The following is a 12,752-nucleotide window of genomic DNA, read 5'->3' as shown; positions in this document are numbered from 1 at the left end:
GTATGCATGTATATCATTACAACCTAAGGCGGTTGAAAATAAATCACCTTGTGAAAAGTTAGTTCCTGCTGAAATCAATATTGTCTGGATTCAGTCTGATCCGAGGAAGGATTCTTAAAATATTCTAGAGGGGTAGCAGCATTACTCTGCAGCAGCAGCAACAACAAGCCTTGAAGCTCCCTAAAGACTAAGAAATGTGTTATAGGATAAACTTTCATGGACTAGAGTCCATTTCATCAAACATATACAGCATTATCCTCATTGATCAGGCTGTATAACTTTTGTTTGCAAATGTCAGGATTGACAGGAAGGTGTAAATTGGAAATACTATATCCTTCAAACTTTGGGCACTTTCTTCCATCACCGACTGATTGCTGGGTGACTCTTAAATGAATATAGGTTTGATTTTATCTAAACAGTACAATAATGTTGTCAACAAAGCACCAAGAAATGAAAAAAGATTGCCATACCACACCATCTAGTGGCTAATTTTAGGTATTGCAAGTACTTTTGAGACACTTTTTTTTCTCCTCCTTGCTTGGAACTCTGTGAAGGGGGAACTATAATGTCTAGAATTCTTCAAGGGAAATCCATTGAAGGACCACAATACCTCAAGGACTGTCTCTTTCCATATGAACCTACCCAGACCCTGAGATCATCTTCTGAGGCTCTACTTTGTGTGCCTCCTCCACGAAAGATCTGGAGGGTGGCAACACGAGAACGGGCCTTCTCTGCAGTGGCTCCCCCTCTGAGGAATGCTCTCCCCAGGGAAGTTTGCCTGGCGCCTTCATTATACACCTTTAGGCTCCAGGCAAAAACGTTCCTTTTTAACCTGGCCTTTGGTTGTTCTGATTTACATCCTATGGCAATTTAAAATGTGTTTTTTGGGGGGTGGGTATTGTTTTTATTTTGATTATGTATTTTGCAGTTTTATATTTTGATTTTATTTTGTGAACTGCCTTGAGACCTCTGGGTATAGGGCAGTATATTAAGCAAACAAAAAATAAATAAATCTGAATGTGGTTTGAAGATATAGTGTGCGTGCAACCTGTATAGAACTTCCTGAAAGCATTTCCTGTCAGTTCATAGCTGTCAACTTTTTTCTTTTTTTAAGGGAAATCCTATTCGGAATAAGGGAATTTCCCTTTAAAAAGGGCAAACATTGACAGCTATGTGTCAGTTCCTTTAATCATCATTTTTCATTCATGCATATCTTCTTTTGTACTGTCTTAGGTAAAGGTAAAGGAACCCCTGACCATTAGGTCCAGTCATGGCCGACTCTGGGGTTGCGGCGATCATCTCGCCTTATTGGCCGAGGGAGCCGGCGTACAGCTTCCAGGTCATGTGGCCAGCATGACTAAGCTGCTTCTGGCGAACCAGAGCACCACACGGAAACGCCGTTTACCTTCCCACTGGAGCAGTACCTATTTATCTACTTGCATTTTGATGTGCTTTCGAACTGCTAGGTTGGCAGGAGTAGGGACCGAGCAACGGGAGATCACCCTTTCACGGGGATTCGAACCGCCAACCTTCTGATCGGCAAGTCCTAGGCTCTGTGGTTTAACCCACAGCACCACCCACGTTTTTCTTTTCCTATCAGTTCAGAGCTGTCAACTTTTTTCTTTTTTTAAGGGAAATCCTATTCGGAATAAAGGAATTTCCCTTAAAAAAGGGAAAACGTTGACAGCTATGTGTCAGTTCCTTTCATCATCATTTTTCATTCATGCATATCTTCTTTTTTACTATCTTAGAGCCACAAAAAATTGTGTCTCAGCAGGCTGTATGGTACACAGATGCACAGCCATAAAGAAGAAAGTGCAATCATTGTTATCACCATCACCACAAGCCAGGTAGAAAACAAGCATATCTGGGTATGAGCATCATATATTGTGCTGGAGGATGGAGAAAAGCAGGAGGCACAGGCGAAACCAAACATAAACATGGGAAATTTGAAGACAAGCAGCACTTGAATAAATGTACAGTGGTACCTCAGTTAAGTACTTAATTCGTTCCGGAGGTCCGTACTTAACCTGAAACTGTTCTTAACCTGAAGCACCACTTTAGCTAATGGGGCCTCCTGCTGCTGCCGTGCTGCCAGAGCACGATTTCTGTTCTCATCCTGAAGCAAAGTTCTTAACCTGAAGCACTATTTCTGGGTTAGCGGAGTCTGTAACCTGAAGCGTATGTAACCCAAGGTACCACTGTAATGGTTTAAGTTAATGGTTTTCAATCAGTGTGCCGTGGCACCCTGGGTTGCCTTGAATGATGGTCAGGAATGCAACAGGCAACACTGGCCTGTATCCTTTCCTTCCCTTCCCTCCTCTGATGCCTTTTTGCATGTCTGCTACCCAAAGGCTTGCACAGCTGTTTGTTGCAGCAGCCCTGGCTACAAGCTCAGCTGTCAAATGGCGACTGTGGGGCTTGTCAAGGGGTGCTGGATGCCAGCAGCTGAGGTGGCTTCAGAATAAGCAAGCAAATGGGTGAGGGAACCCAGCCAGCCAGCCCTCCAGCCCTTGCTGTTTGGAATGGACAGATAAATCCCAGGCTCCTGTGGGGCAGTGTGAGGAGGGACCTATCTTTGGGGTAGGGGGTGCAGCTCAGAGACCAGGGGTGGCAGCAGTGGCTGCCTAGAGGACTCCCAAGGAGAATGGAGAGGAGAGGAGACTAAGGGAACACTCCCCAAGGGAGGGTGTTTGAAAAAGCGTGAGGCTGCCAGCTCTGCAGGCAAGGGGTGACATAACTGGGCTCCCGAGTCCCACAAGGGAGCTGCAGAAAGAATGTAGTTGGCCAAGGGAGCCGTGGACCCAAAAAGGTTGATAATCTCTGGTTTAAGTGATTGTAATAATATAATAATTTATTATTTATACCCCGCCCATCTGGCTGGGCTTCCCCAGCCACTCTGGGTGGCTTCCAACAAAATATTAAAATACCGTAATACATCAAACATTAAAAGCTTCCCGAAACAGGACTGCCTTCAGTTGTCTTCTAAAAGTCTGGTAGTTCTCCTTGACAACTGATGTCCACAGGGCAGGTGCCACTCCGAGAAGGCCATCTGTCTGGTTCCCTGTAACTTGGTTTCTTGCAGTGAGGGAACCAACAGAAGGCCCTCAGCACTGGACCTCAGTGTCTGGGTAGAACGATGGGGTGGAGACGCTCCTTCAGATATACCGTATTAGACGGTATCAGATTAAAACGTCCAAGAGTACTCAGGGCCAAACCCTTGGTTACAAAATTGGAAGGCAATGATTTGATCGCTCTGCCACTTTTGAAATTTGCATCACTCACTTTTCCGGTTACGGGAATCACTTTCAGCAAATGATCAGACTTTCAAAACAAGTTAATTGCTAGGGACTGTGGTGTTCTGCATCATGGTAATCAATGGAGAGGAGAACAAGGTGTGTCTCTTGCAATATTAAGCATTGAAAAATTATGGTACGGTGAATCTGGAGAGGTAGTAAAGATTGCAGGTAATTGCTTGATATCCACCATTGCAGCTGGATCGTAAACTATGCCCAAAGCAATACTGTTTTCTTTCAAAAAGGGGTTTCTACTTTTGCAGGAAACCTTGTAAAGTAAATCTACATGTTAAGAGAAAAAAATAATAGCCTTCCAATTTCAACCTTTTAATTCTTTGCTTGCATAACTTATGTTTATTTGTGTACATTTTTTTTACTGCTAGATTGTTCTTATATCTCATTTCAAAAGAATATTCAGACTGCTAACATTGACCCCAGTTCAAGATATTGTCATGCATTTGGACATCTTGATTTCTGTGTCTAGGCCTTTGGCTGGAGAACTAATGAATGGGCAAGAAATCAAATTGTTTTCTCTACTCAGACTTCTGAAGTGGGGTGGCCACATCAAAACTGCATAGGACTCCTACAAAGTTTGTTTTTTAATATCTATCTGCTTTTGTAGACTGAGGTGGCCAACAGAAATATAGCAATAAAATTCATATAAGGGATATAAGGCAGTGGTTCCCACTTGTTTAAGTACTGCAGACTTATTATGGGTCACTATTTGGTTATTACAGTATTTTACAAAAAGTGAAGCTCCACCTCCAGATTTCACAGTATCATACTATGGCGTCTTCTACTAAATTTTTCATGGATGCTGTCCAGATTACTGTTTACAGATTATTTGGAGAAGTGGGGTCAACTGTGTGCATGTTTGATACTTTCCCATTTGGGCTGTTTCAATGGTTCATGCTAGATTTTTAATTTTTCCTTTATCACCTTGTGAGACTCAGACTCCACTCTCCCATTTTAGATATTTCCTCTCTGTTACTACCTGAACTAATTTTCCATTTGGCTCCTCCTGGATTCATCTCTCTTGCTTTCCACCCTAAATCCACAGAAACCTGTTCCTCGGATCCCAGCTTTCGATTGATAGCTATAATTCTTTCCCTCACCTGTTTAATCATTAAATTAAATTGCTGAATAGGTGGGAAACTCCCATTTTAAAAAAACCAGTTTAGACTAGTGAGAATTTCAGGGAAATGATGCAATTTAGGGATCAAAAATAAATGTGCTCTATTGGAAGTTATCAGGCTGTTTCCGTTAGCTAATTGTTCTTGTGTGTCCTTCAGATTAATTTTCGATTGTTTCTTTATTTACAGGATGTTTTCCACATTTCCATAACCACCCATATAGTACACGTTATCTCAAATTCTTTTTTACAATTTATTTTTATGCTGCCATTTTATATTTCATTTATACATTCCTTTCATTCTTACTAGTTCAGCTATTACTGAGTATATATGTTTTCATTGTACGCTTGCTGTGATTTAAAATTTCCTTTGAGCCAACTCTGGTTTTTCCTAGTTTCCACTTAGGAATGAAATTTTCTGAAAATCTTGATCTTGACAAAACGCAGATATTTTTTACTGGTTCTGCTAAAAGTAAAAATCATTACTGCATCTTATACATTTAATATAAACATATTATATGTATATACTGTACATTCCAAGTTTCCTAAAGTGATCAGCAGATAAACAGATACATACATCAATGCATAAAGTTGTATAAAAATGCAGTATACTTGTATATTAATTTATAAAATTATGCTACGGAAATAGAGCAACTAATGGGACTTGTATATTAATTTATAAAATTATGCTACGGAAATAGAGCAACTAATGGGACTTGACTCTTTTTTATTTTTGCATATAATAAATCAGGCTTCCTTTTTTTAATAAAAAAAGGTTGTCAATGCACCTGTGTGCTCCATGCAAGTGTCTGGCTGATGTGGGTAAAGCACGATTTGACTGGAATTGCCAAATTTTATGTATAAATTTGTTCAAGGTTATTACCACTAGCTGTCCTGAGTAAGCTCAATAAATCTACATTTAAGAACCTATTTTTAGCATGGAATTCCTTACTGTTGTCAGTCGACAACAACCAAAATTGGCATTTCGGTCCTGAATACATTTGCCAGCACCCAGCCAGACACCTTGTAAGCCATGTCCACAGTCCGGCCCACAGACCAATTGCAGCCCGCAGCCTGGTTTAAAATGGCCCCACAGGCAATTTGTAGAAATCAATCTGTTGCAGCCCCTGAGCACCTGCTGCTCTGCTTTGCTCTCCCCTGGAGCCAACGCTCCACCAAGGAAGGTTAGAGGCGGGCAAGGCAGGCTGCGATTGGTGCATCTTCGGCAGTGGCACTGCATGATTGGTCGCTTGGCTGATGTTGCTCTTCCAGTGGGTGTTTTTAAAATGTGTGGTGGAATGATTGGGTTGCTCTTGTTTTTTATTTCTATTTTCATTATGTGTTATGTTTTTATATTGTGTTTTCATGCTGCGAAACGCCCCATTGTGTGCACATTTATAGTATTCAAATGTTCTTTCCCACCGCATGTGTTTGTGTGTGTATACACACACACACACACACACACACACACACACACACACACCCTACTCATATCTTCCTTCCTTTCAGAAGTTTGAAAGCCATTGTGATGTAGTGGTTAGAGGCCTGGGGGAGAACCGTCTTCAAATTGCCACTCTTACTTAAAACTCACTGCTGTGGTTTAGGGGGAAGTCACTTTTCCCCAGCCTAACCCACCTCACAGGGCTGCTGTGAGAGTTAAAGTGAGGGCAGGGGAGAAGAACCACATAGACTGCCTTGAGCTCCTTGGAGACAGGTGGGACAAAAATGGAAAGATGGGTGGATGTATAACACTGGGATAGCAGTCTTTGTTTCATAACCCCATCTTCCTGAACATGAAGTCCCATAGATTTCTGAAAGCCTACATTTGCATTTCTTGCAAACTTGTGGGTTCAATAGCTATTTCCTCATATGTATTTTGGGAGCTGTAGCTGTTTGGTGCAATAGGTGCCAGCACATAGTACCTTTGGTTGTTCTAACACAGATAACATCTGGTTTCGTTGTGCCATCAGGGAAAATAGCAGTTCTATCCATGCAGTCTCCTCAAGCTGTCGACTGCGGAAAAGATCTATGCTCTGACAAATCAACTCCCGAAACCTTCTTTTTTCATTTGCAGGGGAAATATTTTCTACCTGATGGGAACGAGCTGGCCAAATCTGTTGGCAAATGTTTTATTGAGGATTCATTTGGGCTTGGGCAAACACACTTGGACCAAAACCTCTGCCACTGTGCTCACATGATCTCTTCCCCTTCTGGCCAATTTTTAAAATGGTGACTGTAAATAAGAGAAGGAAAGTTGACAGTGAGGGCTGCTGCTTCCAGGACAGGTGGAAAGTGGAATATTTCTTTACTGAAATACGGAATCACTATGTGTTTCTGATATGCCAAGAGACTGTGGCTGTTTATAACAAGAACCATGTGAGGACAAGACTAACCGTCTCTCACCTGCGTGACATTTTGCGAATCAAAACCACTACCTTTGAACCAGACCTAGCCTATGTGCTGCAGTCCAGATCTCAGTTTCACCCTTCACATTAGTGCAGGCAAGGTTTGTTTTGAATTGAGATGAATACATTGTCAAATCTCAGTTAATGTCAGTTGGTCTAAATCAGGTATAAATATATTTGGACACAACATGTATATCTGGTGTTATGTTGCTGTTCATATTTTTTGAACTTAAAAGTTGACAGACAAGCTTTAATCCACTTTACAATCTTCCTGACATATCCTGAATTGTTAGAACCAAAGACTAAGGTATTATCTAGAATGTATAACTTGCTGTTAAAATGGAATACACAAGACGAAATGGTTAAATCGGCTATGATAAAATGGGCACAGGACATTGGGCATAACATTATGTTTGAGGACTGGGAAAGGTTGTGGACCACTGGGCTGAACTTCACCGCATGTAATGCTCTGAAGGAAAATGTAATGAAAATGATATATAGATGGTACATGACCCCAGTTAAACTTGCCAAAATATACCATTCGTCTGATAATAAATGTTGGAAATGTAAAGAAAACGAAGGAACATTCTTTCACCTCTGGTGGACATGCCCTAAGGTGAAGGTCTTCTGGGAAATGATATATAATGAGCTGAAAAAGGTATTTAAGTATACCTTCACTAAGAAACCAGAGGCCTTCCTTCTGGGTATTGTCGGCCAGAAGGTGTTAAAGAAGGACCGAACATTCTTTATGTATGCAACAACGGCAGCAAGGATACTCATCGCAAAAAACTGGAAAACTCAAGATCTACCCACACTGGAAGAGTGGCAGATGCAACTGATGGACTATATGCAACTGGCCGAGATGACTGGCAGAATCCGTGACCTGGGAGAAGAGAAGATGGAGGAAGACTGGGAGAAATTCAAGAAGTATCTACAAAAACATTGTAATTTGGTTGAATGCTAAGAAGGATGCTAGATTATAAAAAACTGGCCACCACTAAATTAGATTTGAAATTTGATGATAAGTGAGACTAAAGAAAATATAAAATTTTTTGGAAGAAGTGCTAGATTATATTTGAATGAGTGGACATGAGATTGTAAACAAGTTGATAATTTGTTTGGAAAAAACTTTTAACGATGTAAATGGGAGCGGGAGACGTGAGGGAGTCCAAAGAAGTGATGAAATTATGTCTGTGATAGAAGTAAGACTGTTTATTATTTGTGCATTTATATTTAAAAACTTTAATAAATATTTATAAAAAAAAAAAAAATACAATCTTCCTGACATATATTTCAGCTTCCTGGTTTTGTATTTTTTATCTGGCCTTCAGATATGAAAGGCAGAGTGATTTAACACCTGTTTAGATTTGTCATCCATGTGACGAAATGAAAAGTATGTTGTTTGCAATGAACTTTGCATAAAATAGTTAATTTGTATTTGATTTACTTTGCATATAATTTGTATTTAATTTTAATGGTTCAAAGAACATCAAGCAAAATGGTCGGCCCTCACACATGTTCACTTCATCAAATCTGGCCCTCTTTGAGATAAGTTTGGGCACCGCTGATTGGAAGGTGTCATAGTAAACAGCTAATCATGTCCCAAGTTTCCTAGATGCCTGACCATGCAGTTGCATTTTACTTGTACTGTAGTAGTAAAGTCTTGGTCCAAACACCAGCCTATGTGGATGCTTGAAACTGTTAGTCAGAGTGTGAGATGAAATGTTGGGAAATTGTAAATAGATGCCACTTGTCAGTATCAGAAGTAGGACGAACAAACAACAGAAACATCAAAGGTGACAAATCCAACAGTCAAGTCCTTCCCTTCTTTATAGTCAAATATACTGCCATCCTTTCAGCTGGCCATGAAAAGAAAGACGTGGCGATAGATTTGGTGATTTTAAAAAGCTGTCACAGTAACAGCACCAAACATACACATGAGAAGGGATTGTGGATAGAGAAATAGTTTAATCACAGGTATTGGTGTAGACTTCTTTGATATCAACAGAAACAGGTTCAGAGTAAACAAAACTTGAAATTCAGTTTCTTTATGGTTCAACGGGTAAGATGTTCTGGGCCTACTTTACACGCAACAGTTTTTAAAGGACTGGATAATTTCTGTACATTCTTTGTGGGCTTGCAGGAGCTTAGACAACTGGTAGACATGCTTGTTTCCCAAATGTCTTTTAGCCTCCTTCCCATCTCGTCTGCCTGATGCCGTGCCTTCTTCTGATCAAACCTCTATCTCCTGCAAGACAGGTTCCCTTGAACCATCCCACCCCTTACTCAAACCAGCTTTACTTTCCTGCCCCTCCATCTTTCCCCTGGCCTATTGCCAATACATCTTTGGCTTCATCCAAATCCATGTCTTGTTCCATCTACTGTAATCTACAAGTCCCCTCTAGGTGAGGACCATGTCAAGTCTGCCTTCTGTACCCAGGCACATCACTGAAGTGAACCAAAATGTTAAATAGCAAGTTTGTCTTCAAAACAGCTCTTACAGACTTTTATTTAAAAAGGAAAAAAATCAGGAATCAATGACATTTCAGACTTGTTTGTTGCGATCTCAAGCATCATTTTTTGCTACCTGCAGTTCAGATGTCACCTACCAAAAAGCCCCTTGAAAGCATGCAGTTCACAAAGAAAGCTAATCAGTCTCAAGATCTTAAAACTTATATCAGTGTAGGTGACATTTAGATTTTTCCCTTGGAAAGTATCGAATAACTCAGGAGGTAGCCACCGAGCCATACAAAATGTTTAATTTATTAAAACACTCCAACTATTAGTAAAGTGGGTGTCCTGCATGCAGATGTCTTGGGCACCAAAACAGGGGGAGATAAAGAGATGGGGTGGTAGGGGTGTGAACTGGGAAAATGGTTACTTTTCTTCTTTTAGATTTACAAATATTTTGGTAATTCCTTTCTTTTGTAAAACTTTCATTAGCATTCAGTGAATTTGGATTTAGTTCCTCCCTTTTTTCATATTTCAATTATGATTATTTTTTGGAAATAATTGTCTTCGGGTTCAATCCCCAGCATCTCCAGTTAAAAGAATTTCAAGCAGCAGAGCTAGCAAATATGGATGTAAATGTGCATTAAGGGCATGCACACACTTCTTCATGCCATGCAGAGTTAAACTATGGAACTCAATCTTGCAGGGGGCAGTGGCGGCCACCAACTTAGATGGATTATACAAATTCATGAGGTTAAGGCTATCAATGTCTACTAGTCACAATTGCTATGCTCTGCCTTCGCAGTTGGAGGCAAGTACCACTTCTGAATGTCAGTTGCTGGAACCCACTGGAGGAGAGAATGCTCTTGTGCTCATATCCTGCTTGCTAGTTTCCCACAAGCAACTGTTCACCCTCTGAGAGAACAGGATGGACTAGACGGGCCACTGGCCTTACCCAGAAAGCTCTTCTTATGTATGTTGTGCATTCAGTGCAGGATGTAAGCACCTTTGGGGAGTGCTGGACAAATGACATCACCCCATGTTGTCCCTGCTCCACACTATTTGTCCAATTAAAGCCCATTCTGCTGGGCTCTCTCTTTGGAAAGAGACCCTCTCTTTGGAAAGATTGCAATATATATATATTGTTTTGCAAAAACTCAGCAGAACCACTAACTGAATGGAAGGCAAGGGAGAACACTATTGTGTACTAGTTTGAAAATAAGCCCACCTGTGTGTACAGACATCCCTCGTAGTAGCTACTGGTTTATCACCCTGTTCTCACAGTGGCCAACCAGTTTGTTGTTTTCCTGTTTTTAGCAGGTCCATATATATATACCTGTAAGTTGCCTTGAGTCCCATCAGGGGTAGGAATAAATTTATAACAATAGTAATACAGAATGGTTAGTACAACCCTTAAAGGAAGTCTGTAATGAAATATTGGAAGGGAAAAAGGCACCAGAGTTGCGAAAGGAAGCTTATATTACACTTATACCGAAAACAGAATCTGAGAAGACACAGCTTAAGAACTACCGCCCCATATCTTTGCTTAATGTGGATTATAAATTTTTTGCAGATATTTTGGCTAAAAGACTAAAAAAGGTATTACTAGAAGAAATTCATAAAGATCAAGCAGGCTTTCTCCCAGGTAGACACTTGTCTGACAATACGAGGAACATAATTAACATTTTAGAAAAACTACAAGTGAACATTAATACCAAAGCAGTTTTGATATTTGTGGACGCAGAGAAAGCCTTTGACAATATTTCTTGGAGTTTCATGAAGAAGAATCTATAGGGGATGGGGGCTGGTCAAGATTTTGGGAACGGTATAGGTGCAATTTACTCCGAACAAAAGGCTAAATTAATTGTGAATAATGTAGTGACGGAAGAATGTAAGATAGAGAAAGGAACGTGACAAGGTTGCCCAATCTCTCCATTGCTTTTTATATCGGTCCTGGAGGTTCTTTTAAACATGATTAGAAGGGACCAATTGGTTAAAGGTATACAAGTCGGAGCTAAACAGTACAAATTGAAAGCATTTGCTGATGATTTGGTATTGACATTACAGGAGCCAGAATCTAGTACTAAAAGAGTATTGAAACTGATCCAAGAATTTGGACAAGTAGCGGGATTTAAGTTGAATAAGATGAAAACTAAGGTTTTAGAGAAAAATCTAACAGTGACTGAGAGAGAGAGGTTTCAGAAGGAGACAGGATTAACACTGGTTAAGAAAGTGAAATACCTAGGGGTAAATATGACTGCCAAGAACGTGAATTTATTTAAGGATAATTATGAGAAATGTTGGATGGAAGTGAAAAAGGATCTAGAAATATGGTCAAATCTGAAGCTATCATTGCTAGGCCGAATTGCTGTGATAAAAATGAATGTACCAAGGATGCTGTTTTTGTTTCAAACATTGCAAATTTTGGATAAAATGGATTGTTTCAAGAAGTGGCAGAGAGATATTTCTAGATTTGTTTGGCAGGGCAAGAAGCCTCGGATAAAATTTAAGATATTAACTGATGCTAAAGAAAGAGGTGGATTTGCCTTGCCAGACTTAAAACTTTATTATGAATCAGCCGCTTTTTGCTGGCTGAGAGAATGGCTGCTTCTTGAAAACACTGACGTGCTGGACTTAGAAGGTTTTAACAATGTATTTGGGTGGCATGCATATTTGTGGTATGATAAGGTCAAAGCACATAAAGCATTTAAAAACCATATTGTCAGAAAAGCATTGTTTAATGTCTGGTCAAGATATAAGGACTTGCTTGAAAATAAAACCCCAAGGTGGTTGTCACCAATGGAAGCGAAGGCTCAGAAAAAGCTCAATATGGAGGCCAATTGGCCGAAATATTGGGAAATTTTGGAACAAGAGACAGATTAAAACTGCAGAGTTTTGAAAAGCTAAAAAATAGAATGCGAGACTGGCTCCATTATTATCAGATAATCGAGGCATATAATTTGGACAAAAAAATTGGCTTCCAGGTAGAAAAATCAAAATTGGAAACAGAACTGCTAGATCCTAAAATTAAGAATTTGTCAAGAATGTATAACTTGCTGTTGAAATGGAACACTCAGGACGAAACGGTGAAATCAGCTATGATTAAATGGGCACAAGATGTTGGACATAATATTATAATGGCTGACTGGGAACAGTTATGGACCACAGGTATGAAGTTCACAGCATGTAATGCCTTAAGAGAGAATATAATGAAAATGATCTATAGGTGGTACATGACCCCAGTCAAGCTTGCAAAAATTTATCATTTGCCCGAAAATAAATGTTGGAAATGCAAAGAGACCGAAGGTACATTCTTTCACCTTTGGTGGACATGCCCAAGGATTAAGACTTTCTGGGAGATGATATATAATGAAATGAAAAAGGTATTTAAATATACCTTTCTGAAGAAACCAGAGGCCTTTCTCCTGGGCATGGTCGGCCAATTGGTGTCAAAGAAGGATAGAACTT

Source organism: Podarcis erhardii, assembly GCF_964252035.2.
Source record: "Podarcis erhardii genome assembly, chromosome: 4".
Classification (NCBI taxonomy): domain Eukaryota; kingdom Metazoa; phylum Chordata; class Lepidosauria; order Squamata; family Lacertidae; genus Podarcis; species Podarcis erhardii.
The sequence above is the reverse complement of the archived record's forward strand: the minus strand, read 5'-3'. Positions refer to the sequence as shown.